Here is a 26,317-nt window from a genome sequence, read left to right on the forward strand (position 1 = left end):
AGCATATAAATGAATAGATGAAATATTCTTGCTGTTATTCACCTGTTTTATCTAGATGATGTTCAGGGCCTTTGGATCATCATCTCTGGTCGTGGCCTGGCTTTATTCTTGTGGCACTGCAAAGCACTTTGCAAAGTAATATGTGTGGTACCTACATTAGGAGGACAGCTCAGGCAAAGGTAGATGCTTTTATGCTCTCAGAATTGTTCCATCAAATTAAATCGGCAGATTTAATGGAGCTTGCAGCATGTCCTCATTTTGATTTTGCAAGGGGAAGAATAGTGGAGAAGAGAAAATATGGATCATAAAAACTTGATCCAAAGCTCGGTGAGTGCAAGGGGATTGTTTCCATTTCTACTGATTTCAGCGTGCTCTGGATCAAGTTCAGTGAATTGGTATCAGACCAAATTTCTGCACCCTCACATACACATTTTCACAGAGAGACAGAGGAAATTCGAGTCCAAATTTTGCTGCGTTCCCACCATACAAATCAAGGAAACGTTATTATTACTCTAGGTTATTTCATATCCTCAGTAATAAACAGAGAGAATGCCTCACGCCACATTTTGCTTCATGTACCGTTACAATTTCTTCCAGGCAGAATTTTTATCATCTTGCAGTTGCACTGAACCTTGCCAAAAGAATCAGCAAAGGAAGGGTACATGGAAATCACTGTCCTTGCATTTAGTGGTGCCTGTTCTGCAGTAACGCTGGATCCGGCTGAGGGAACATGAAGAATTTATGAAGACGCACACCCGTCTCGGTATGTTCTTCCAAGTTCCCAAATCTATTTTCCAAACAAGCAACAGAATTCAGTACAGAAGTGGGATCAACACTAGTTGTAGTATCACAGAGAGAGGTGCTATTCTGCAAAGTGACAACAAGCATAAGCAAGCTGAATATGAGCCTAATGAGCAAATGGAGGGACAAGACAGTGATTTTCATGAAGCCCAGTGGGGCTTGTTTATTTGAGTCAGGATCTTTAATGAACAGCTTACTGCAGCTATGGTTATTGTCAGCACCTGTATCAGTTGCTGCTTATTTGGATTTCAGTTCAAACTGCTGCAGGAAATGGGATTTGGCTTTAGATTTGAGGTTTTAAATTTTTCTTACGTGTTGTGACATTGTACCGCATTTTCAGATCTGCAGCACTAGCAAGGTGACACTAACAAGAATTAGAGTTCCTAGTGACAGAGGACTTTTATGAGCTCAAACATGCTTATGGCTTCCAGACACACAGGAAATAACAGAACAGTTGCCAGACTAACAGAACTCTGATATAGTTTTTCAAATTAAAAAATATATATGTTTAAATGAAAAGCCTCTGAGCCAGAAAGCAGCAAATTTTTAAGTATTTCTGCTGTTAGGGTAGAAATGTGTGAAACAGCCATATACTTATCTCCTTCTATGAACCAGAATGTGAACATGAACAAAGGCAGTTTTTTTGTATTTTTGTGAGTTTGAAAAAGAGATTCAGAGGGAGCATCAGTGTGGCTTATGCACATGTGCAAGCAAGAAAGAGAGTTTAGAGAAGAGCTTCCACCTCCTCCTGCCTTCAGTAATCCTTTTCCTAGTGCTTCATAGCTTTTCCTCAAAAACTATAGCTCTTCTGATTCCATTAATTATATTTTCCTCTCTTCCAAAATCACCTTTGTCTCTGACTCACCCACGCTCTGCCCCTGATTTTGTGCAGGTTATCTGAGTAAATGTGAGCCACCTAGGGATGGGTGTTCCCTGAGAAGTTATTTCCTGAAATAGGATTTTTAAGACTGTTGGGATTATCAGAGTTGGGGGGGGGGGGTTATGAATGAGAAAATACAGCCTTGGAGTCATCAGTTGTGCCTTCTATAATAGCTCCTGGAGGAAGGCTATTAATAGCTGGCTCACTCTAAGTTGTTAGTATAAAACTGCAACTGAGCCTATTATTAGCCCACAAATTCCTAGGGAGGGTTTAAAAAAACTGCCTGATTTTCCTGACTAAAAATACAAGCAGAGTTAAGTTGGTCCAGCTTCTGAGATCATAGTTCTGAGCCAGTTTTTTGCCCGATCATCTTTCATATCTTCACACTGAGAAAAATTAATTTTCTTTCTCCTCTGCTGGAAATTAAAACAGATGGCTGACATTTGATCTGTTGGAGTAACAGACCAGATTTATTATTTCTGATAAGTAGACTGTCTTATTCATGAATGTAGCTGTTAACTTCACCTCAGTCTTAAGTGTGGCACCTTGCATACTCTCTCCCACGTACTGATAAATCCTGTTCCTTCCACACTGCATCCTCTGGAAGAATTCCTGTCACTGTTAAGTTATGTATATTGGTACCAAAATGTCTCTTCCTGATTTTTGATTCATAGGAAGACCACTCCTACAGACAATAACACCTCTTAAAATTATGAGCCTGTCTGAGCTCTTTTGAATATAAAATGTGACGAGGAAAGGAATCAACATTGTGGCCTTCTTAGAGAACTGCAGCTAAGTTAGGAAGAAAAGGAATTCTCTCCTCCAAATTTATGTACAGGTACATGCTGCTATCTATCTGTACTGAGGGAAGAATAAATGAAGATGTCACCCTCAAGTCTCAGACGTTTCCTGAGCTCTTAATAAATAACCAAGAAGTCCAAGGTCAACAACTTAGTTTCTGAAGCACTTTTTTCTTGTTCTCCTTTTCTGCTCAAGTGTGATGAGAAGACATATTTTAACAAAGATAACCAGCCCCCTTCCGTATGCTGAAGAGAAGCAGAAGTCTTCCCTAAAGACTGTGATCTTTAACCCCAAGAGCTTTTCTAGGAAGGTAAGTTGTCAGCTGTTCAAATTAAATCATTCCTTCTCACCAGCCATTTATTTCTTTTTCCTTATGACCATACTATGTCAGCATAATGTACCAGATAGACGTGCTCTAAAATCATCATGCTCAAAGACTATTTCTGGGAGATTTATAATAGGCAAAAAGAGGCCCACAAGTGCAAACAGGTATGAGTGAACTTGGACTAAATGTTCAGAGCAATCTTGATTCAGTGTTATCGTCTCTTGTACTACATCATTGGTCTTTTGACTCTGAGGACTTAGATGTCCTAAAGTCTTTCATATAATCTTTGGAGTCTGTCAGTTCCAGCTCTTTGTCTTAGGTACGATGTGCTTTTATTATTTCTAGTGAAATAATAGAACGAGATTATTCTCTCCAAAGATATCTTTTCTTTCTCTTCATATCTGACAAACAATCTGTATCTTTTATCTGAGATCATATCATTGTAAAACAAGATAAAGCAAAACAAAGAAGAATCTTCTGACCTATGGTCATAGGAAGACCTATGGTCTTCAGATATTGAGCAAAAATAACAATTTTCTCCAATTAGATAGAAGCTTTTTTCCTGTTTTTCTCCACTCAGCAGTTTGGGCATTTGGACTTGCAGAAATGTATTTGCAAAAGAAGTGTCAGTAGGAAGTTGTAAGAAGATTTGAGGGATGCTGATGTTTTTCAGTCAAGCTATGGATGAAAACAGAAAAGATACAACTGACACCATAAAATTCGGAGTAGAACCCTGTTCATATTGCAGTCAGTAACAGATGTCTTACAGTTCCGCTCAAGGGATTCTTAAAAGCATGTAGGTGACCTGGAAGCCGTTACGATGGGGTTTTGTGCTGGAAAGCCATTCAACAGCTTTTAAAGTTCCTGACTTTGACTCAGAATTGAAGTGTTAACTGGTACAGTACATTGTAATTTTCTCTTCTTGGTGTCCTTTTATGTACACTGTGACTAGGCTCCAATCAAAGAACCAACAGCGCTGAGGCCTGAAATCTGTACGTTTATTCAAACAAGAGAGGCAGGATAGTCAACAAGTCTAAAAATTTCTACTTACTTCTTTATTATCACTCCTCACTTGTGGGGTTCTCCTTTCAGACTCAGGCCAATTCGGTCTCTTCATCGCGGTGCCCAAAGAGGTCCATTGGTCTGTGTGGCCAGGTGAGCCCCAGGCTGTGCCCATACTCTGACTCCCAGGTCTGCCCTCTGCTCACGTTAGCCCCATATCCACAAGCGTCAGTGCGCACACTGTGCCCTAGCAGCCTACCTTTCCTTGGCAGGAAATCCACATGCTTGAGGAGTCAGTGCTTTAGGATGGTAGTCCAAGAAGTCTCCTTGTCTGAGTGGCATGGCTGTGACTACGCCGTCAAGCTCAGCTGTCCCAAAATACAGATGCAGCCAAATGAAGGCTCTTGATTTTGGTGCCAGTATATGTTACCTAGATGGATGCCAACAACTTCTTGCCACATAGGCTTCTGGTCCATACAGCTTTTGAGTTAGCACCTTGAAGTGGTCCGGGGCCATGTTACATACACTCTCTGTACAGGGAAAAGAAGTGCTCCCATGTGAAGATTTTAGCTTCTGTGATGGGTTTACTTCAGTTAGTTGAAAATTCACTGTCATGACTGAACCATAAGTAGTCAGATGAAAAAATTACAAAAAACAGGTCTGTCTTTTATGTAAATACTGAAAAAATGAACACTGCCAAGGTGATATTTTTTCCTGTCAAATACTGACACTTTCTTTTAGAGAGTGCCTGTAAGTTGTCTAATAGGTGTTGTGTTTTGGGTTCTTCCTTATGGTGCAGACCTTCCTGCTGTTGTGAACTATATGCTATACTCAAACTGCAGAGACACTTGGACTTAGATGCAATGTGTTTAGAAAATCTTCTTTCTTTATATTACTGATATTGAGAATTTAAAATGTTGACAGTTAAATTAAATGATAAATGGTCATCTGTTTTTGACCAAATACAGTACTTTATACGGAGTGGTGAAGAAATAGTATAAAGATTTTTTTTTTCTATTATATTCATAGCAGAGTTCTACCACTGAAGTTTTTCCATCTTTCTGAAATATCCACTTTTTATGTGTATGGCCAAAATTCATCTATGCTGTAGTCAGCAAGGTTGCATTAGTGATTCATCTGGCTCCCTTCCTGAAGGCTCCAGTTCTTTATGATTTTATATTGTCTGACCAAAGCTTGGAGAGATTTACTCAGCTAATTAACTCTAAGAAATGAAATAACAAACAGCATATATAACGTTCATGAAAAAAGATACTCAGGAGTGTGCTATATATGTCTTACAGATTTAAGCATATGTTTTGATTTTTATGTTTTGAATACTTCCTCAGTAATAATAATAATAATGCTTAGCTTAATTTGGTTGAGAGACTGTCGGAAGGGTTTTGTTCAAGTGAAAGGAGGACATTTCCAATGACATCTTCATTTCATTTATGAGAGAAGAAAGTATATTTCTGTGTTACATGTTTGTTTTTTAAAGCCTAGACCATCCATTCTATGGATTCAGTCTCTGGCTTCCTGAGCTGAGAATAATTGCATGCACGCTAAATATTACCTGTTGTTTCTCTTGCAGCTTTATTGAAAATAATAACTCTCATGGTCACTGCGTCTCTTCCCTCACACAATTCTGAGCTCGGCTACAAGACAGGCAGAGGGATAAATGGGCTTCTTCACATTGTCTTATCTCTTTTCTTTCAAACTCAGGATGCACTCTAGCCTCAATGACTTTGTCATCTCTTCACTCCTATGGGAATACTTTTGCTAGCTTGTCTCCACTGTGCTCCTCAGATGATGCAGCGTGCGCTAAATACTGGTCGTCACTGATGCAGGACCAGGTCCCGGGCCCATCCTGTGGCTTGGGCAGAGGAGGCCAGCTGAGGGGCCAGAGGGACATGATGGTGGTAGTGCTCCTTGCCGTTTCTCCTTGCTGGTGATGTTTAGGTTAAAGAATAATATCCATTTACAGAATTAACTGGGATAGAGCCAGAGGGAGAGAGAACAAGCAGCATCCTGCTTGCTCCTGTCATGTAGACCAAGCATGGGCATACTTAATATTTACAAACTGTTCATGAACTGAAGTACATTTAATCTGTATTGACTAGTTTTCCCTATTGAGCAATTAGCTGTTGAAATAATCACCTTCACCATCTTCAGCTAAAGCAAATGTCCTACAGGCAGAAAAAGAGATAATCATTATTTAGCTGGATACAGTGGGAACAGTTAAATGTTATGTTTTTCCATTGCAAAAGTTTGCAAATCCAATTTTAATGCATTATTTATGTCCAAAGAGAGTGCCTTTGAATCCCCTGATGGGAACAAATCTCTCCAGTATCTCTCCGGGCTCAAGTGAGCCCAATCCAGCTGTGATAGAAGTAATAGACCCACATCTGGTTGGTTTATACACTGAAGTTAGATGGATCAGGATGTGGACCAATGCATACAGAGAGAAATATGCATGTCATTTATGAGAGGCTAAATCTATTTAAAGAGGCAGCAAAGACAACTTTAAGCAGTAAGAGTAGAGGAAACAGTGTTATTTTCAATTCCCTCAAGAAAAAATATTTCTTATAAAGAGGATAGAGCTTAATAAACTCATTGCAAGACTAATGAAGGTTGACAGAAAGCAGGTTCCTCTTGAATGTGTATTTATGGTAAGCAACATCTCTAGGCTGCCTCTTAATCAAAGGAGGTAGTCAACTGTTGCCTTACTTGCGTATTTTACACACCCAGCCCTTAGACATACCATGTGGATTTTGAATGACTCAGTGTATGAATACCAGCTACTGCTTATTCATGGTCATTTAGCATCACCTCAGTAATCACCCATTTAATTGACCAGAGTATTTGGGGAGCAGAATTAAGTGCCTTCTTCCTATGTTTGGGCTCCCCATCTCCTACCAAGCTGCTTTGACTGGCAGGCCCTCTTTTCTCTGCTCGCAGCCCCATCAGCCATCACGCTCCCATGGAAGTGGCAAGCAGACTCTGCCGCTCAGTGAATTGCATGAACTACTGGATTGGGAGCAGTAGGAAATCCCACCCTCCCACCACAGTTATGAGCTTTTAGTAAGTAAATGGAAACATTTCATATAATTAAATGCCATCTTAGGAGACTGGAAAAAATACCCTAATTTAGAAAATCATTCAGAATGGCACATAAAACATGCTGCTTAAGTGGATTTCATAGTGATTTTGCAGCAGAAGCACACATGTGAATACATTTGCGAGTGACCATAATTATTCAGCATATGATCATTCAATCTGTCGGTTCTTCTAGGGCATGCTATTGCTGACATTGCGTTAATAACTTTACCATATCCAAACTCCCCCTCTCCCCCAACCCCCACAAAAGCCCCCCTTAACCGGCGTTCTCATTTTATCAGTCGCATCTTGTAATAGAAGTCAACTTTGTATGTCCCAAGTGGCTGTGCATTTCCATGCTTATACCATGAATTAAGCATCTCCTGAGAAGGAAGAGAGGTCAAGTGCTGTAATAAACCAGATTCCATCAAGAATGCGAAAAAATGCTGCTCTGACCAAAGCTAAATGGAAGTATAGCTGGCTTGAGATGTGATGTGAAAGTGTAATGAATAAGCTAAAGCTATTTCTAGAGTTTACATCGACTGTGGTTGATTCCTTCTCATTGTGTCTGAGACCGTTATTTACTCTGAATTGTACTGAAAGCTTTTTGTACGTACATGATGCGTTCAGAAGATCAGGCCCACAGCCAGTTTAAAGTGCCATAATTTCACAACTCATAGCTAAGCCTTTTGACTATGTACCTTAAAACCATAGCAAACCCTTGGGAATGCAATCTCAGTGAGGAATAAACACAAGCTAAGTATAAAAAAGCAGATATTGAATAAGAAAGTAGTTTCACTAGACTTCTAGCCCAGAAGGAAAAGTGACACAAAGAAATATGTCAGCCTGTCCCTGTAGTTCAATAGGTGAAATGTTTGCCCCGTTAGTAGCGCTGGAAAATTTCCTATTGATTTCAGCAGAAATGGTATTTTCTCCATACTTTATAACTACTCCAGTCATTTTTTCCATTTTGTGTATTAACATAGCAGAGGAATGAAAACCAGCAGAGCAAAGGGCTTTAGTATTTAGCAGAAATACAATGCTACACTTATTGGCTTGCTGTATTATTTATTTCTGGCAAGAAATCTGGTAGTCTTCTTTTTAATGAAAATTTCCAAAAAAACACTCCCAAAATATTCTGAATATCCATTTAACTGACTGGGAGGCAATATATTTTTTCATATTTATTCTGAGCAGAACACAGTTATTATTTGAAGCAAAGCTTTATTTTGTCTCATATCCAATGAAATATAAAATATTGTTTAAAAAATCTATTTTATCCCTTTATTCGCCTTGCTGATGCAATAATGTTGACAATACCCATTAAAATCTAATCTTACAAAAATCTGCTTCATATGCAAACTGCATCAGTAGTGGCTGAGGATAAATAAGGCTTAAATCAGTAATGCCCACATTGCAGGTAGTTGGTAAAAGAAGACGAGATATGGAATTCTCTGTAATTTAATAAATGTAAATTTATCCTTAAATTGTGAAGAAGGTACATCAACTATGAATAATGATGAGAAATTTCATGAATTTCTAGAAAATTCTTTGAAAAACGTGAAATTCCTACCGTTTCATAAGAAGACTATGTCTGAAAAATTATGGTTGGCCACTAGGATGAAGGCTGCTGCATAATGTAGGCCTGAGAGAAAGCTTGTTTATTTTTCTTGTTATGTCCCTGGGGCTAACAAAGGATATTATGTCTGCCTGCAAGCCTTGCCTCTACTGTATCATCTAACAACAAAATATTTTGTGTGAGTCAGGCCAGGTGAAGCTTCAGCGCTCATCTTTTCCCATTGATCAAAGATACTGGTTTCTCAAAGTGCTTCATCACTGCTGAAATAAATATATTTTAGTAGAAAATATTCTCATTTCTCTTCATATCTTCTAAACACCACAGTTTCATCTCCATTAATTCTTACTTTTTATGCAAAATGTATGGAAACTTAGTCTCAGTTTTTACTTTCTTTCCCTGAACATATTAGATGAAACTCCTCAGGAATAATACATCCACCTTAAAGGGGATATGATGCTCATGTGCATCATATTCATTCATAGATCTCAAATTACCTCACAAAGGAGATCAGTATCATTATAGAAAGGGACAATGTGGAGGAGTAGCTTGTCGAAGGTCATCAACCATGTAGTGGTAGGGCTATGAGCTATATTTCTGTATTTCCACAAGGGCTTGGTACATGATGCAGACAATCTGAGACAAATATATAAATCTCACTGTGGATCTGCATTCCTGAAACTGCCATTATAAAGGAAAGTAATATAAATGTTGGAGATGGATTTACATTGTCTTAGTTCCAAACTGCTATGTGTGGAATATACTCTCTCAAATAGTAGACAAATTCTTGACGTTTAGAGTCTACCAAATGTCATGCTAAATATATGTTTGGAAACCATATAGGAGCTTTTCAGCACAGCTGTGTGAACTGTGATGTGAATAAGGGGCTGGGGAGAAAGGTAACATATATGGATCACAGTGGTTCTCAGTCTGTACGTATGGGAATAGTCTGGGTGATAGTTCCTTCTCCACATTTATAGGTTGGCCCAACAGGGTTCGTGGTCTGCCAGCTGTGCACCTACTGCAGAGACGAAAAGTACCCTGCAGAGCTGGCATGCCCCGTGTGACTCCAGAGCTCAAGAAAGGTGAGGGAGAAGGACTCACAGCAACTGGGAAGTTCCCACGGATGAGACAGGTAGGAGCACAAGGAGTAATTTGTGCACGAGCGGGTGCAGGCGTGTGTGTGTGTGCTGGGGGACAAATAAGAACACGGATGAGGGGAGCTCTGCCAGAGCTCTCAGTCTGTAAAAAGCTTTCTGCAACATCATGATTTAGATATTTGTTCTTGGACTGATTCCTGCTTTTATTCACTGGGAACGCAGTCAGCTTCTCAGAATTCTGTCTAGTCGTCCTTTAAATGCTGAAGTGATGTAATGAAGATGTAAAATAAGACAAGTCTTAAATGCAGTTTTTGTGGCACCTCGAGGAGAAATTTCTGAAATCCCTTTTTAGAGCTTTAAAATTAATCTCCCTATCGCAAACTCATGCAGGCATGATCTCACCTTTTGGCTTAAAAATCATTTCATCTTGCCAAAGAGTGTTGTGATTCCCCACCTTTTAAATGCAATTTGATCTTCTCCATGCGGTTCTAACAATAAGATTTTTTGATGGGTTGAAGGCGACTGCAGAAAATAACAACCTGGCACAAGGGAATGGGGAAAGGCTGATAATTTGGCAGAAAAAAATACAAGTACTTGACTTCTGAGGCTGTGGGGGAGCAAATGTCCTTGCCTAAAGCATATAAGCAAAACTAACACTTTCTAAATGGCTTTTGTTTTTCCTCCCTATTGCTTGGTCTTCTGAAATTCACACTTACTCTTTTTGTCTTTGCTGTTAGTTTTATCCGTATGAGAGGATACCATTTTCATTGGAGATTTTCATACTGCAGGCTTACTTCAAAATATTTGTTAAAGGAGTACAAAAATCTGTTCCAGACCTCCCCCTGGGCTGACTGTTGCTTCTCTATGTAGTTGAGCAGAATCCAGTCAGTACACCAGATGACGGATCTGTGACTGTATCCCTGGCTAATTTGAATGTAACTCAGTAGCACCTCTACATGACACTGCAGCTTGCAAGTCAGACACAAGTCCTTAGTCGTTGGTATGTCACTGTTAGTAAGATTAGCAGAGAGGAAGAGGCATTTTGAATTATTTAGGGTAATATCTGTGTAACAAAGGAACCTGTCACTTAGCAACTGCTCCTGACATTGTATTCTATGATTGTAATTTTTTAGCACTATGGCTGGTACTTGTCAGTTCATTCTAGCTCCAGAAGTGAGTACTTTGGCATAGTTTGGCTGTAGATGTGAAAGTCACATCATGGCAATGGGGAAAACAGCTCAGATCACCACAAAGTCACTGGACTGGAAGGTGTAAGGCCGTGATAAACTCTGAAAATTACATCTCAGTTTTAAAGGACGGTGCATTGTAATTAAGCTAAAAGCCTATATACACACATTACTCACAAATATGAGATGGGCTAGTGTGCGCCTCAGAAGTCATATTCCAAACAAAGGTATAAAACTCTAATGCACAAACAGATATGTTTGCCTTCTGCTTTGGCCACGTGAGCCTCTCTTGTTTATCAACAGATTTTTACAAGTGAAGGGCATAAATTTGTCCTGATTATACTGATCATTTTAATTATATATTTGAACCAACTTTGCTGGTTATCTCAGTTTCAAGAAAAATCACTTTAGAAAGCAAAAATCAATTCAAAATTTGTCTCTGCAGTCTGGAGCTACAGGATGGAACTTATAATATTCCAACTTTCGGACTGCATGACTATTAGCATTAACTGCATCCTGAGAATACTGTAAACAAAGCATGTTAAGATTTTCTTTTCCTTTTAGTACAAATCTACCACCACCGTTATGGGAAGTTCATATACATTTTGTTGTTCTGTACACAGAACTTTTAAAATACTAAAATTTGAGCAAGTCTGTCACGAGCTATGCTCCAACTGTTGAACATCTTTAAGATTCCAAACACGCACAAATGTTTTCCCCATTCTTTTCCCAGTACTATAATGCTTAAAACCAATCTGTAAAATAAAAGTTGTCATATAACCCTTCTAAGCAAAAAATGTCAACTATAAAAACATTGTTAAGTGAGTGAGGATGTGGTTAAATTTTCATCTAAAATTGTTACATAAAAGAGAGTCAAAATATTATCACCCAAATAAAATATCTTTTGCATTACCCTGTGTGGATACCGCACAGAAGATAGGAAGAAAATTTCATTGTTTTGTGCAATAAAGGAATGGCAATTGTAATGGAGTAGCATTTTATATACATCAGTTTCTGTGATCAGATGTGAAAGAGAAGATCTATGCAAAATCCCAAGCACTCTACTGCATAATTTGAAAAACAGCAAAACTAACAAAAAAGCAGCAAGTGAAAGTGCTTAGCATTCTGCTTTTGTAAGTCAGCCTATGCTTAAAAATCAAGTTCCCCACCCAAGACCCTCCAAATTTCTAATCCAGTCCTCCTGAAAAGGAAATGTCACGTCACTATCCAAAACTTCAGACTTTGCTCTCCTCTGCTAGTTCTGCCTCCAAATAAATGGGATTTGCAGCAGGTTTTAAAAGTCAACACATTTCATAAGAGGAATTGGAGTGAATTCCAAAGTTGAAAATCCTCTCACAGAAAGCCTTGCCAGCATGCAGTCTATATGGCAATGAATCTAGAGTTAGATATCCTCTGCTGTTGCATTTGTGCAGGAAGATCGATTTGGTCCCAGTGCAATGCAGTTTGCAAGCCATTCACATTTTTATATTTCAGAGACAACACACTGCACTCCACCCACTATCGAACAGCCAGCCAACGCATGCTACCAAGCAGCATGCTCATATGCTCTTAGTGTGTGGGTCACACATCACATTGCCTTGTCTCAAAGCTGACGTGAAATGCAGCTTTCTGAGGGATGGTAATAATAAAGGTATTATCTATAAGAGGTGCTGTAACAAAGCATAACACCTGAGGAAAAACAGTTGCTCTTCTCTTTGGACAATCAAGCACAATTTACTAGCGTCTGAAACTTTCCTTCCCTGTCACCCCCTCCAAATTACAGATTCATTTGACAGAGTCACACCCGTTAATGTAATCTTTAATATATACCAGTTGTTCTCCCAGATCCACCAATATCCCTTCCATTTTCTCAGTGTCAGTGCTCAGCTTACTCTACTCCACATGCAGTTCACAGTCCAAATGATGGCAGCTAAATAAGGGGAGGGAGAGAGGAGAACATTATTAGCAGTTTGTGAACTCTCTTCTGCTGCTTTCTTTTCCCTTAAGCATCCATGTACCCATCAGTATGGGAGATTAGGTAGAACTTTGTGGCCCAAAACTGAGATTCCTTTTGGCAGAGAAATGATGCAACTTTTTTCTCTGGGCTTTCAGCAAGAAATGACCAAAAGTGTAGACATTCCTGGATATACACATTCAATTGCACCATGTTGGCCCTGAATTGCAATGCTGATGATAAAAATGGTCATTAATAGAATTACTATAATCATTACAATGTTAGATTTTTACAAATTCATCTCTACCTTTAATAAATTTAATGCAATAGTTACAGGCATTTTCATATGCTTGTAGTGCCTTTTTCCATCTATGGATGCTTTAGGAATAATACTTCTGAATATTTGATTTCTTCTTTCATTAAGTAAAAAATATGAGCTAATTAAAGAAACTCATAAGCATTTCTGCTTTCTCTTAAAAAAGATTCAAGAAAAATAGCGATTCCTTGCCTCAAAAATCTGTACTTACCCTTTCGAGATACAAACTCACCCTCTGGAATTGTACAAATTCTTTATTCTTTTTCAGTATGCTGTGTTTCATATAATGTTAAAAGATGATGAAAATATTAGTAACTATGACTGGGAGCTTGTATTGCAGGTTTGGCAGGAGTTTGAATTGTGTATTGCTGTGTATCTACTCTAGATGGTACTCTTAAGGAATTTAACAGATTAATAAGGTGCATATATGGAAGCTAAGGGGAGGTGCGGGGTGAAAGAGTCATAGCAGGTGATATTAAATGCAGCTAATTCCCCAAATCCATCCACTCTTTCTGCACTGGTGGCTTCGTGTAGAGGGTCAAATACCGAACTGCATGTTTGTTAGGTATTGAACTTTGCAATCAAAGCAACAAGAAGATTTCAATAGTTTATTAAGAATGGATGGGTCTATCAGCAGCCAGGTAGGAGTCTGCTTTCTTAATATCTGCACTCTCAGGGCTTACGTTGCAAATCTGGTGACTGTACTGGGTATAGAGTATTGCTGAACACTGAGGAGACCAAGGCCTCCAGGTGATTCACAAAAGCAGTCCCTAGCTATGTTTGAGAAACGTTTTTAAAATGTTACTTATTTTCCTGAAGTAAAAACAAATCTACTGGGGCATGTCTCTGGAGCTGTTCTAATCCATCCCTCTGGATTCTGGGAACCACATGCTGTCATATGAAGTTTGTCCCATAGGCTAAAGGTTCAGATCTATCTATCTCTTATAGCGATCTAAATTTTTTACTGGCTGGATTAAAGTGGACTTTTGCATGTGCTCTATTTTACTCAGAATAATCATTTCTAATAATCTATACTATATTGTCACTAGCTGAAGTTCCAGTTTTCATATATTCCCCACAGATTATGTTTACATTTTCCAATAATTTCTATAGTATACAAATATATTTTGTATTCTGAGATGTATCCAATAACATTAATTAGTGTTAACAGGTTAGGAACAAAATCTTCCACTTATATAAGAGAATGTGAATAGCATCTCTGGAAAAGTAAAGCATTAGTTTTGTATTCCATTGCATTATTCTGTGCCAGTGACTTGCACGTCTAGTCAGAGCTAGAAGTTGATAGCCAGTTCCAGCGACAAAGGTGTGGGAAGACAACCCCTTTGGATTACTGTGAGGCATAATTGGTTCAGAAATAATGCAATAAGTAGCTAGCCTTGAAGAGAAATATTTGAAAGTGAAACCCCAGCAATAAACTGGCTACCAAAATCAAATGTATAAGAAAAAATTAAGGACATAAGATGAATGGTCTTTCCCACAGTCAAACGTAGGAGAAGGAGGATCCTCTGAATTCTTTAAGAATTGTCAGATCCCTATCTGTAAATAGAAGAACTCAAATTGATAGACATGTGGATTCAGGATAGGGGCTTATGAATCCAATTTTGAAAAGGCTTTAATATTTTGACAGTGTTTTGATAGGAAAGGTTGGAATGAGTCCACACAAGCTTTGGGAGTGATTGAAATGACAGTTTTCCCTGAAGAACGAAGTATATATCAAGCGACTTTGGAAGTAAGCAATTCTGAGTTCTTAAAATAAAATATTCTTTATTAAACAAAAGTAAATAACAAGTTAGTTTGGGCCTAGTGCTTTTCCATTTTTAATTTCTGTAACTGTTGGATTAAGTTCTTCTCATGGCAAGGACTTCTTTCTTAAAAAAGAAAAGAAAAGAAAAAAAGAGTGAAATCAAGCATCTGCACTGAATCAGATGAGTGCAGAGTAAAACTTCTCAAGTCAGTCATTGATTTTCAATTGCAGTGTTTTTCCTATCCAAAATGGCAATCATTTTTATTTTGTAGGTTTCTTGGATAAGCCCCTAAACCAGCAGCTTGCCAGGCTTTTCACCACAATCCCCCCAAAACTCTTTTAGAAAGCTAGGTCAAATTTTGGTCTCTGTTTTTTGAATCTTACTGATTTCAGACTTACATTAATAAAGATCCATAGTTCCTACAAGCAGAGGACCAAAGCATAGCATAATCAAAAGCTTTTATTTCTACTAATTTAGCATTTCACCACTTTCATGTAATAAGAAGACATATCCAGAAGGACACTCACTACTCACAATGTGTTGCTTGCCTACAAATTGTCAAAGAAGGGCCTGTCAAAGCACTAGCTTATAAAACTTCTGAAGTTCCAGGCTATTACCATCCTGTGTTGCAGGAAACGAGCAGATCCTTAGCTGTAGAACTATACAACATCAAATAAAATGCAGGCTTAGAGCTGCCATAGCAGAGTGGTTCATGTGTCTTGTGCTGGAGTTTACACGGGAGGAATCACTGGCTTTTCTGTAAAAACTGCTGAGCACTTCACTTAAGTCAGCATCATGGGGGAAATGCCATGTGGCATTCAGATCTGCAAAAATGATGCAAGCTAATTGGGTCGGCCACAATTACTAGAAAACAGGTTTATCAGATCCAGCCTCTATGAACTAGACCTACCATCCTGAACTTACTTTGTATCTGGAAGTGCTTATGCTGTGGGTTTGGCTGTTTGCTTGGCTGTGTTTATACGACGGTCCCAGCTCCCTTGCCTTAGCATGATAAAAGCTCTGTGCCATAGCTTCACGCCTGGCCCTTTGCAACATCCATCTCCATCAAGCCTAACTCCTGAAGCATGGCCATTTCAATCTTCTAAGCACTGATTATTTTTTTCTCCCTCTTAATTGGATTATTTAGACTCTTTTACATTCCAGAGGGCATACCAAATTGTTGGGGTCATCGATCACTAACAAAGGGACAGACAACACACAGTTAGCTATCACTGAGCTAAAAAGGCGACATAATTCAAGGCAGGTTTTTCAGTGAGCAAACTGAGCAGTTGCCTAGAGCAGTGAGATTGAAGGGACCATGTTTCCCGAGCTCCGTCACAGAGCAGTGCGACTGGCTGCTTCCGCTGTGCCGTTGTAAGGATGTGGCCAGCAAAACATTCGCTACCCAAAGCATTGACTGGTGTAACCCAAAGCATTGACTGGTGTAACTTGTGCTGCAGCACTACTCCCTGGCCCTACGTAACAGTTGATTTTGACAATTTCACACATCCAGCAATTGTGATTCTTGCTCTTCCCAATTTCAGAGCTGCTGAGATACTTCTCTCCTTACAGAGTATCTGGAGTGAAGAAAAGGACTAAAAGGACTTGGAAAAAACGACTATGAGATAAGAGAAGGAAAAGAAAAGCTGAATTTGCACTTTGGAAGAAAAGGGATGATAACAAAAGAAGTAGGCAAGTGACAGCCTCTAATTCCTAGACTGCTCCAAACGTACAGGCAAGTCACATTCACCTTTCAGTCCCGGCATCCTGACTTGCAACATCCTCAAAATAGAGCTTATGCAGAAAAAGGCAACAGTAGCTCTACTAAAAAATTACATCCAAAGTCACAATGTAAAATGTAAATACTCATGCCAGAATAAGGGTACTTAATCATGAGTATTGAGCATTGTCCCTGGTCAGGCCATGGGTGCAAGCAACCTGGTCAGAATCAGACCGCTGCACTAGATATTGTCAAGCCGTGGATGAAGCAGCAGTGTATAAACGCACACTACATAACAAATCCATTAACAGAGAGGGCTTGGGGGATGTACGTATTGTGTTGCTGACTGGAAATGAGAGATTTCAGGGTTCCCTTATCACTCCAAAGTGTCCAGCTAGGACACATGATCAGATGAAAACAGTTCCAGTAAATATGGTGAAACCTTAACAGCAGAATGGCATGTATACTTCTTAGTATGGGACTAGAGGCAGCACCTCTGAAAATCTGGAAATATTTCAAACCACATTGAGAAGAAACAAGTCGCTGTGGCAATATTACAGGCGGCCATTGCAGAGTTTAATCCAAACAATATTCATTCAGAACAGGAAAGAGCTAAGTCTATTAGGAGACTGTTAGTGATTTATTTGCTTTTTTTGCAGAGAGCCATGTAGTGGGTAAAGGCAGCTAATCTTGTTGGACTCCATTAAGGAAGTCTCTTCAGGCTCCCGAAAGCCGTGCAGCCCCACCTGCGCCTCACAAGCAGCATGACTGGAAATTTCAAGACCTATTTGCGTAGGCCTGAGAGCAGGCTTGCATTAATAACACGTGTAGCAAGGGCCTGAAAAATCCTGATCGCCTCATTAGACACGCTCCCTGGAAATTTGTTGCGTGGCAGAAATATACCACCTCCTTTGTTTCTCTCACATCCATGATGTTTTTAATAACAGTTTTATAGTACAGCTGAAGCCAGAGTGGGAAGACTTATTTTTTAATTGCCTTCCTTCTTCCTGAAGGAGGAGAAAGGAGAGTTTTAGCTATATCTAATAGATTCTGACTTCCAGAGAGAGATATTACTCTTAAACCCTCGGGGTTTAAAATACAGAAAGGAAACTGTGGGAAGATCATAGGCAGGATTTGCATAGGAAAGGAAGTGAAGTTTGGACTCATTTTGTCATCTGTTTAAGGAGACCTAGAACACTAAATCTGTATTTCTCACCAGCCAGGATTTCAATTCAAAGTGTTTTATGTCTCCCCAGATCACATGAGCTGGCAAGCACGGAGACGCGGTGGCGTCGCAGGGCTGGTGGGTCCGGTCCCACGGACCCGGCGGAAGGAGCAGTGAGACGCGGGTACCTGCTGCCTCCCCTGGCCCAGCTGCTTGGCCTGGCGGCTCCCTGAAAGGCATCGCCCTGATTTGCTGTTTGAAATGTTATTAACGAACACAAACAGAAAGCAGAGATACAGCTTCTGGACAGTTTTTGTTGCTGCCATTGAACCAGCTTTGGACATTTACGGGAATCCAGTGACAGATGCTCATAATTTATTGGAACAGAGCTTTGACAGCTTGAAAACAACTCATTGACCTCGCCTAAGGATCAAAACGTAATAAAAGCTGTTACAAACTAGCTGCCATTAAGAAAGCAACATTTAGTGATAGTTATGGTTGTTTATCTGGTTCAAAGGTACATCAGTTTTGGTTTTGCAGCTTTTCATCAGATCCCACTTAATCTGCTCTTTATTCCTGCAACTTTTCAGTGAAATCCAGACATCCCACCACTACCTGGGATGTGGTAATGCATATGCAGCCTCACAGGAACTCAGTGCTACTTAATGTCTGGATGAACTAAAACAATGTGTTTGGCAGCTTTCCGCAATACATTTATGAAATCCTTTGAAATGGGAATTCCATTATAATTCAGCGTGATTGTAAATACTTTAAAATGTGGAAGCCTAAATGGCAAAGGGAGTTGTCTGCTGTAGTTAGTGATAAATGTTCTGTGCAATACGCTGGTTTTAGCTGCCCTGCTTCCCCAGTTCTCTGAGGAATTAAGTAGTTAAATTTATGTGCATAGTACTGAAACTGTTAATGCTGAATGTCAACCTCAGACCTGTTTTCTCCTAAAGTATAGCAAAAAAAAAAAAACAATGGAAAAACTCTCCCACACCTCAGTCTGGTAAGAGGATTGCAAGTCAAGCAGAAAATTTAAAACATCTCTAGTTTTTCTAACCAACCTGTCACATCCCAATCTGTTGTGACAGGGCAGGAGGTGCAGCCAGACAGCGCATTGGGGAAGGGGTCAGGACTTAGGCTCCTCTCTTTTTGACAGAGGTGACAGTGTGGGTACAGAGTGCCTGCCTGTGAGTGCCTGTGCTAACAAGGTGCTTTTTGTGAGCTGTCGAGGGCGGGTGGGACACATGGGGCTTTCTGCCTTCTGCCAGGTCCCACGGTGGCCGCTGTCCTTCTTCCTCATCTTAATTTCCAGGTAAAAGCTCTGGACTCTGGACTTGTTTGTCCTTTTTGTGAAAAGGATAGTCCTAACTGTAAGGTACAGACCTCTTTAAGTCCACGTTTACAGTTCCCAAAGCCTTAGCATGGCCACTTAAAACTGCTCGTGGTGAGGAGAAAGCGAAGATGCGCGGTAGCTTATGCAGCTGCCCATTTCTACGCAGAGGTCCAGGCAGCCGGCTTGTCACAGGACTGCATTGGCCACACTGTTTCCTTAGCTAAAGCGTGTGAATTTGGTGTGTGACCCTGAATAAGCCTTAGGGTGTGTCAGTGCAAGGATGAAGCATGGGTCCTTCCTGCAAAGGCCACGTACAAAGCCAGAGGGACTAGCCAGGAGCAAAGCACACCTGAGGGGCCTGAGCTTCCCCCTGGCCTGGGAGCTGAACGGTTTGATCACTCCTGACCTCAAACAGGAATGAGCTTCACCTGTGTGGGGAGGCCAGCTCAGGTGCCAGCAATCTCTTCTTGAGGAGAGACAGGTAAAGGAAACAGGCACAGGTAGGAGTAGCTTTTATTTCTGTATGGCTCCCTCAGGCTCCTCTCCTCTGGCTGGGGGTGACTTGGGGAGAAGGAGTTACATGCAGCGCTGGAAACAGTCCTTGGTGGCACTGCTTCCCTTGAAGAGAGATTGCCAGGGTGAGTTTATGAAGTTACCCTACTTTTTCTAGGTTATAAATTTGATCAGGAGAGTATGTTGCTCCTGAATCTGAGCTTTAAGGAGGTGAAAAACTGTCATATGTAAAGATGAAGTGAGTTACCCAGGTTTATTTGGGGCTTCTGGAAAGTGAGAGGTTCAGGAGAGGGTGTGCTTACTGGTGGGCCTCTTTTCTATAATGTTTTAAGAGGCCCCTTCTTGCAGATTAGCTGATTTCCTTGCCTCTGGCTTTATTTAAATGAGCAAATTTTCTGACTGCACCTGGAAAAAGAGCTGGAAGCTCTCTGTAAAATATGAGCAAATGAACGCATGCATCGTGTATCTTAAGCTACTTTTTGAGCACTAATGACAGAAACTGTAATAAGGGCAAATGTTCCTTTACAGAATCTATGTACGTAGCACCATGCTGCCAGCTGACCTGAGCGTGTTCCTGCAGCAGAGCCTGAGGTTAACGCTGAACAAGCCTGGTGCAATACTGACAGACCTCAGTTTTCTTGGAAGCTGTGTACTGTAAAAAGGGAAGCTGTGTACTAATTGCTGTAAGACTATATAAAAAATATGGGGGAAGGGAGATACTTGCATTATTTACGCAAAGCTGGCTGTAATAGAGCTTCATGAGTGTGCTTGGGTGGGCCCTTGGGACCTCTCTAGCCTCCAGCTAGAAGCCAGAGAGAGCTCAACACATCGACGTGGAGAAGAGGCTTTCCTTCCCCCACTGCCTCTGGTCTGCAGTCTGCTCAGAGACAGTAACAGCTCTGAGTTCTGCTACTGCTATGTGCTGCTATTTGCTGTTACTGCATCAATGGGGTTATGTGATGGTTTTGTTGGTTTTTTTTTTTTGACGTTATATGGTACTTTGACTACCTTTCTGTTCTTATTTGGCTAGGGCAGTCCCAGGCTGTTTTTACTTTCACCTCCAGAGCTCAAATGTGTGATGCAGAGTGTTTTAACTTGTGTACCCTTTCGCTACCTTGCAATTGAGGTTTATGTTTAAAAAAGGGCTTTAAAAGGCCAAAACACTTTTTTCCTATTTGACAAGCTGGTCAAGGGCTGAAGTTAAAATGTGAATCAATGACTTCCGATTCAAATAGAACCAAAATTTACACGGAGGTACATTAAGCTCCCTTTTAACTGTCTTTGGAGTTAAATGGGGTTGAGTACAGTATGAAGTATCACAAATTCTAATACTTCAATAGGTTTTTTTATCCCTTATGAGGAGTAAATCTTGAAATATTCAATCCACTGAAAAGATTCTCCCAAAGCTTTAAAATTAGAGATAATGATTTGGTTTTCAAATTCTTGATTGGAATTGAACATAAATACTTTGTTTCAATTTTATAAGGCATGCCTTTATTTCCAGCCCCTGCAAACCCTGTTTGTAAGTCTCTAAGTCTTTCAATATGAAATTTACCGCAACTATTCATAATTCTGAATTAAATGGAAGAGCTCAGGTGATTCTCGGTTAGGCTGAGAACAGAGGGCATTGTGAATAGAATATAGAATATTTTATTACTGTCAGAGCCTAAATAACTTAAACTTTGAGATAGCACAAGAACTTATGTGACAAGGCTTAGTGAATGCCTCAGAATCAACAGAAAAGCTAATCAGCTCAAAAAAAGGGGTGAATGTAACTAGAGGTGTAGAGGGGGTAATGAGGAGAGTAGAGGAGGCTGTCGGGTGTGTGAGCAAAGCAGTTCTGAGATGCATCATGAGTGGAAAGCCCTACTGAAATCCAAGTTTCTATGCCCTTTCCTTCTTCTGCCCATTTTCTTCTTGTCATATTTCTACAGTGATGTTTCAGGCTAGTTGTATATAATTGAAGAGATTAGAAAAAGTGAGAAAAATTCTGCATTGACATGCACCTCCACTGACATCAAACAGACTGCATACCTTGTGTCTCTCCTGCTTTAAGTTCCCTTTTAAAAAAAAAAAAAAACACAGTTTAAGGAAGAGTTGCTATTGATGCTGGAGGGAGAATGCAGACTGTATTAAAAAAAAAAAAAAAAATTATGAATTTAAGACTGCTGTGATCTGCTTTGGTCTGACCTGTCTGATGGCTGTGACCCGTGAGTCAGCCTTGATACTGGGACCTTATACACTGACCACCATCTCCCAGCTGCCTTCCTCACTGCAAAGGTAGTTCTTGTCTTGTGCTGCCCTTAAACAGGAAAGCTGCTGGGATCCTTTAGCAAGTCCTTTAGTACCATTGAAGTTATTACATAATTAAAGTTAAGCATATGGGGGATCATTCTGGTACATTGGGATCACAGGAATTGTGATTTTTTTCCGATAGGAAGGGCAGCTCCTCCTTCCAGATGAAAATGTCTCAGTGAACAAAGCTGCTTTTCACTTAATATTTGGTATTATTTGTTAATACTAGGAATGTGGGTGGCACTTTCATGCCAACAGTCTCATGAATAGTAAATCTGTGTGTCAAAATAGTACACCAGTATGTTTTCTGTCTCTCTTCACAATAAAAACATACAGAGAAAAGCATTGAGGTTGAGTTCAGGGGAGATGCTTGTGTATTGGGGGTTTCTCATACAAATATTTGTCTACTTGTTCTGGCAACAATTCTGTTTTGACAGTTTTCAGAACAGTTTTCAAAAACATGATTATGTTTTTATTTAGGTTTTATGTTAGTAGAAATTCTTGATGGCAAGTATACCTGCATACTATTTTAGGTAACACCATTAGATGTAGCAGTGACAAGTTAGCAAGCATGTAATATCCTAAGGCAAATAGATTTGTATGTTCTTTTTCAGACTGGATGATTATGTCGTGCTCTCTAAAGACATTTTAGATCAGTAAGAATGTCTCCTCGGGGAATCATAGTGATAACTACTTTTGACAAGTAGTAATAACAGAAGTTTAGTCCAACCATGAAAAGAAAGCCTCATGCTGAAGCCGGGATTACTGGTAGTGGACTACAGGGGCACTATAATAGTATATCACTGCTTTTTGTGATATCATGTCTGCCTTTGCTCCATCTGTATTTGTGAATTCAGAATTGACTGTTTCATAGTATCAAGCAAAAAGTATAATATTGATTTGAAGGGATCAATGGTAAGAGGCATTGTTTTAAAATATTAGTGGGTAAGATGAATTTATTCCATAGAAAATGATTGTATTTTATGTTACAGTTATAAATACAGAAAACATTCCCAAATTCTCTGTGTGACTTCATTGATTGACATTAGTCCTAGCTAATTAGAAACAACTTAAGCATCCTTTCAGTAGCTCAGTCAAGTGTCAAGATCCCCCAGGTAGATGTATCATGATACTTCTCAGTGAACCTTTGTCACGACGATGACTCTTCCTCAGCTTGTTGTTGTTACTTTACTGAACCATCAAAGGCTATCGTTATTACATATTGACACAGAGCTACAGGATGGTTGATAAATCTATATCCTACTTGTGTTTAAAATCAATATTATAGCAGTTACCATGCAAAATCAATATTCACCAAGTAGCTAGCTCATGTGCTTGATGCACTGCAATTATTCCTGTTCTAGCATAGAACAGAGGAACGTAATCTAAAGCTCAGTAGAGTCAAGAGAGATACTTCCATTGATCTTAGGCTTTGGATCAACCCTTGCTTTCTTGTGTTTACTCGTATTTGTCAAAGGATTGTACAGAAAATTGTTCACAATGGAGTAGCCCGTTTACTTGGCCTCTATATCTTACAGTAATGTATGTACTAACAGCTTCTGCAGTTATTAAAGCTATCACCAAGACACTAACTTGTCATTGTTGGATTTTGGGGCTATTTTGGTGCTGTTAGGCAGAAAGTGCCTGCTTAATACAGATAAAAGCAGTTGCTTCCAAAATAATATAAAGTTCTGATGATACAGTAATTTAGCAACACATTTGAGGTAGATCAAGCAAGACTAATTATCAAAATAGACTTCTGTAATAATGTATATTTCCATGTTTTAATTGAACAGTAGGATTTTTATTTCAAAAAAGTGTGTTAATTGGGGTCTGCTCATGGGAAAGAGTGACTAATTGAACTGGCATGAGCCTGATATGCAGGGTTTGTCATGAAAATGTTAACTTTTAAAATCAATGTTACACTGCAAATAGTGTCTTTCTCTCATGAAACTAGTCTATTTGGCACACGCCAGCTCAATTAGTAGATTGCTTTTATGGGAAGACCCCAATTAACACAATTTTCTTAAAGAAATATTCCACAATTTAAATTAGCATATTTGTTATAAGTAATTATACTGGGTTTGGTTGTTAGTAGTTCTTAATTTCTGTGGTGATTAAATATGCTTTAAATTGAGAGTGACAGTTGCTGATGATTTACTCTAGTATTGGATGTTTGTAGGAAATATTACAATTTGGAAGATAGGTAAACTAAGAGCAGAGCTTATCTGTCTATAGGTATGCAAGCTGGAGTTTCTGGCACTGTTTCTAAACAGGCTTTTCTCAAAATATACTGTTAGCTGGTCACCTCTACAGTGAGCTAAACTTAATACAGAAACAATTCATTAAAAAAAAAAAAGTGTTATTTGGCCTGGCTATGACCTTTGAGGCAGGACCATGTGAGGTAGCAGCTTAATTGGAACACTTCGGCTGTAAGATAGGTGAGCTCATTATCTTCAGAGGGTAGAAATACTTGAAAAGGCATCCTTGGCATAATATGGATAAGATGAAGGTCTAACCCAGAACTTCATATTCAGAAAAGACTAGAAAGCAATGAACTGGAACTAACAAAAGCATCTAAGCTCAGCCTTCCTGCTAATGAAGGAGATTGCTCTCAGGTGACTAAGGAAATGACCTACAAGCTTTTTGAGCATATATTGAGGAAAATATATATGTAAAAGTATATAAACAGTGGACTCAGTGACAGTACACAGTCCACACTATACAGACTTCCTGTGTGACATGAAGTAAATGGTGCTTTGAGGTTTGCTATGCTTGAGCAATATTACTTTTGTGTAACACTTTGGAATAAAGACAAAAGGTTACATGTGAAAAAGACTTTGTTGCCATTTTTCTTACAATCTGCATTTAAAATTGGAAGGGATCAATCATTTTAATACCTGTATCATGTGAGCCATTAAATCTTTATCTCTGTAGCTTATCTTTAACTAAAACCTGATTTGTGATTAGCCAAAGCATTCCTTCCAGGCAGACATCCACTCTTCCCGTGATATAATCTACCATTTTTCACTAATAGTGTGTTTCAGTGAATTCTCATTCTCATAGTTACAAAACTGTCTAAATAGCCTTTTTAAAGTAAGCTGTGCTTGTCACTAGTGAGTTATTTTTCTTATTTGAAGGGGTGCATATGCTCTCCGTGTTCTAAAAATGCAGTCAGTATCCTGGTGTCCCTCTCCTCACTAACAGCAACGTGTGCAGGATAGGGAAGATGACAACTGGTTCTCCCAGTGAGTATTCTTTGTTCTAGATCCTCCACCTCTGAGGCACTCCAAGGTACACTGGTATATACATACAGTATATATATATATACATACTGGTATATACATAGGTATATACTCCAGGTATACACTGATATATATCCAGTGTAATTGGGATTTCACTGGTATAAATTCGATTATCGCAGCACCATTCTCCATGGTTGCTATATATCGATATTTTGAGTCTTTTTAGGCTTTTTTATAGTACTACATTGTTCTCATAATATTACTACCTATATGTTTACAACTGGCTTACGTGAGCTCTGAGATTTGTCAAAACTCATTTGAAAGAAGATGAAAGTTTGGAACTAAAATGAATCAGGCTGTGGTTGACTAGGTTTGCTTTTTTAACCATCCTCTGTAATGGATGGGGATAACAAGAGAATGATTTTTCCGGGTGAAGCATCTGTTAGGAATCTGTGCTATATAATACAACATCCGACAGGGAGCCTTACTTCAGAAATAATGTAATCCTCCAGAGGCTTGTCCAGCAAAAGCATCATCCAAGATCACCGCAATCCCCGTGCACAGCAATGCGCACACACCGGGGCCTCCTTGGAGCTGAGCACTCTGAGGAAAGCTATGGAGTCACAGTATGGTTACAATGCTTGTAAAAGGCAGAATAACATCTCATTTGAAAACAAAGGCCTAGCTAACTGAGGGTGAATGAACATAGTGGCAGTGAAGAAATTTAAAAGCAAAATGATCTTTCTCAAAAAATGCACAACTAGCTTCTGGAAATATACAAATAGCTATACAATATATAGGATGTATCGTGAAACTAGTTTATTCCTATGTAATAGATTATAGGATATGGTCTCTAGTTTTATGTATGTGTCCTGGTGTTGTTAACCAACTGCATACAGATGGTGGAAGTCAAATGGAGAACTTCTAGAGCCACAGGCACATATCTAATGAGCCAAATCATTGTGCGTTAAATGGTAGTAGTAACAGCATTAATGGAGTGCCAAAAATGTGTTAAGCTCTTTATAGACAATGAATAAACCACTGAGCCTATCAAAGATCCTGTGAGGCTGTCGGCTCAGGTGGACCTTTACACTCTCTAAATGGAGTAAGGTTTTAAGTAAAAGAAAATAGCATGGAAGTGAGGCTTATTTTTTTTGAAGAGTGTTCTTCCATTTTTATTTTTGAGAAGTATTTATAGATGTTTTAACTGCATACTTGCTGTTCTGAAGGGTCTCACTC

At 39.4% G+C, this 26,317-nt stretch overlaps 1 long non-coding RNA gene across 7 annotated transcripts in view; it reads left to right on the forward strand.

The window, feature by feature from the left end:
- LOC104143411 (uncharacterized) overlaps positions 1-26,317 on the forward strand; it is a 436,433-nt gene that overhangs the window by 273,723 nt on the left and 136,393 nt on the right. For 4 of the 7 annotated variants that reach the window (XR_011141859.1, XR_011141858.1, XR_693906.2 and 1 more), the window contains 5 exons: positions 598-763; positions 2,678-2,792; positions 9,459-9,613; positions 16,374-16,536; positions 17,778-24,629. This is a non-coding gene — a long non-coding RNA (uncharacterized lncRNA). Of the gene's footprint in view, positions 1-597; positions 764-2,677; positions 2,793-9,458; positions 9,614-16,373; positions 16,537-17,777; positions 24,630-26,317 lie in introns of those variants that run through there. The other 3 variants (XR_011141860.1, XR_011141861.1, XR_011141862.1) reach the window with 1 other exon arrangement.

Source organism: Struthio camelus, chromosome 6, assembly GCF_040807025.1.
Source record: "Struthio camelus isolate bStrCam1 chromosome 6, bStrCam1.hap1, whole genome shotgun sequence".
In the NCBI taxonomy this organism is placed as follows: Eukaryota; Metazoa; Chordata; class Aves; order Struthioniformes; family Struthionidae; genus Struthio; species Struthio camelus.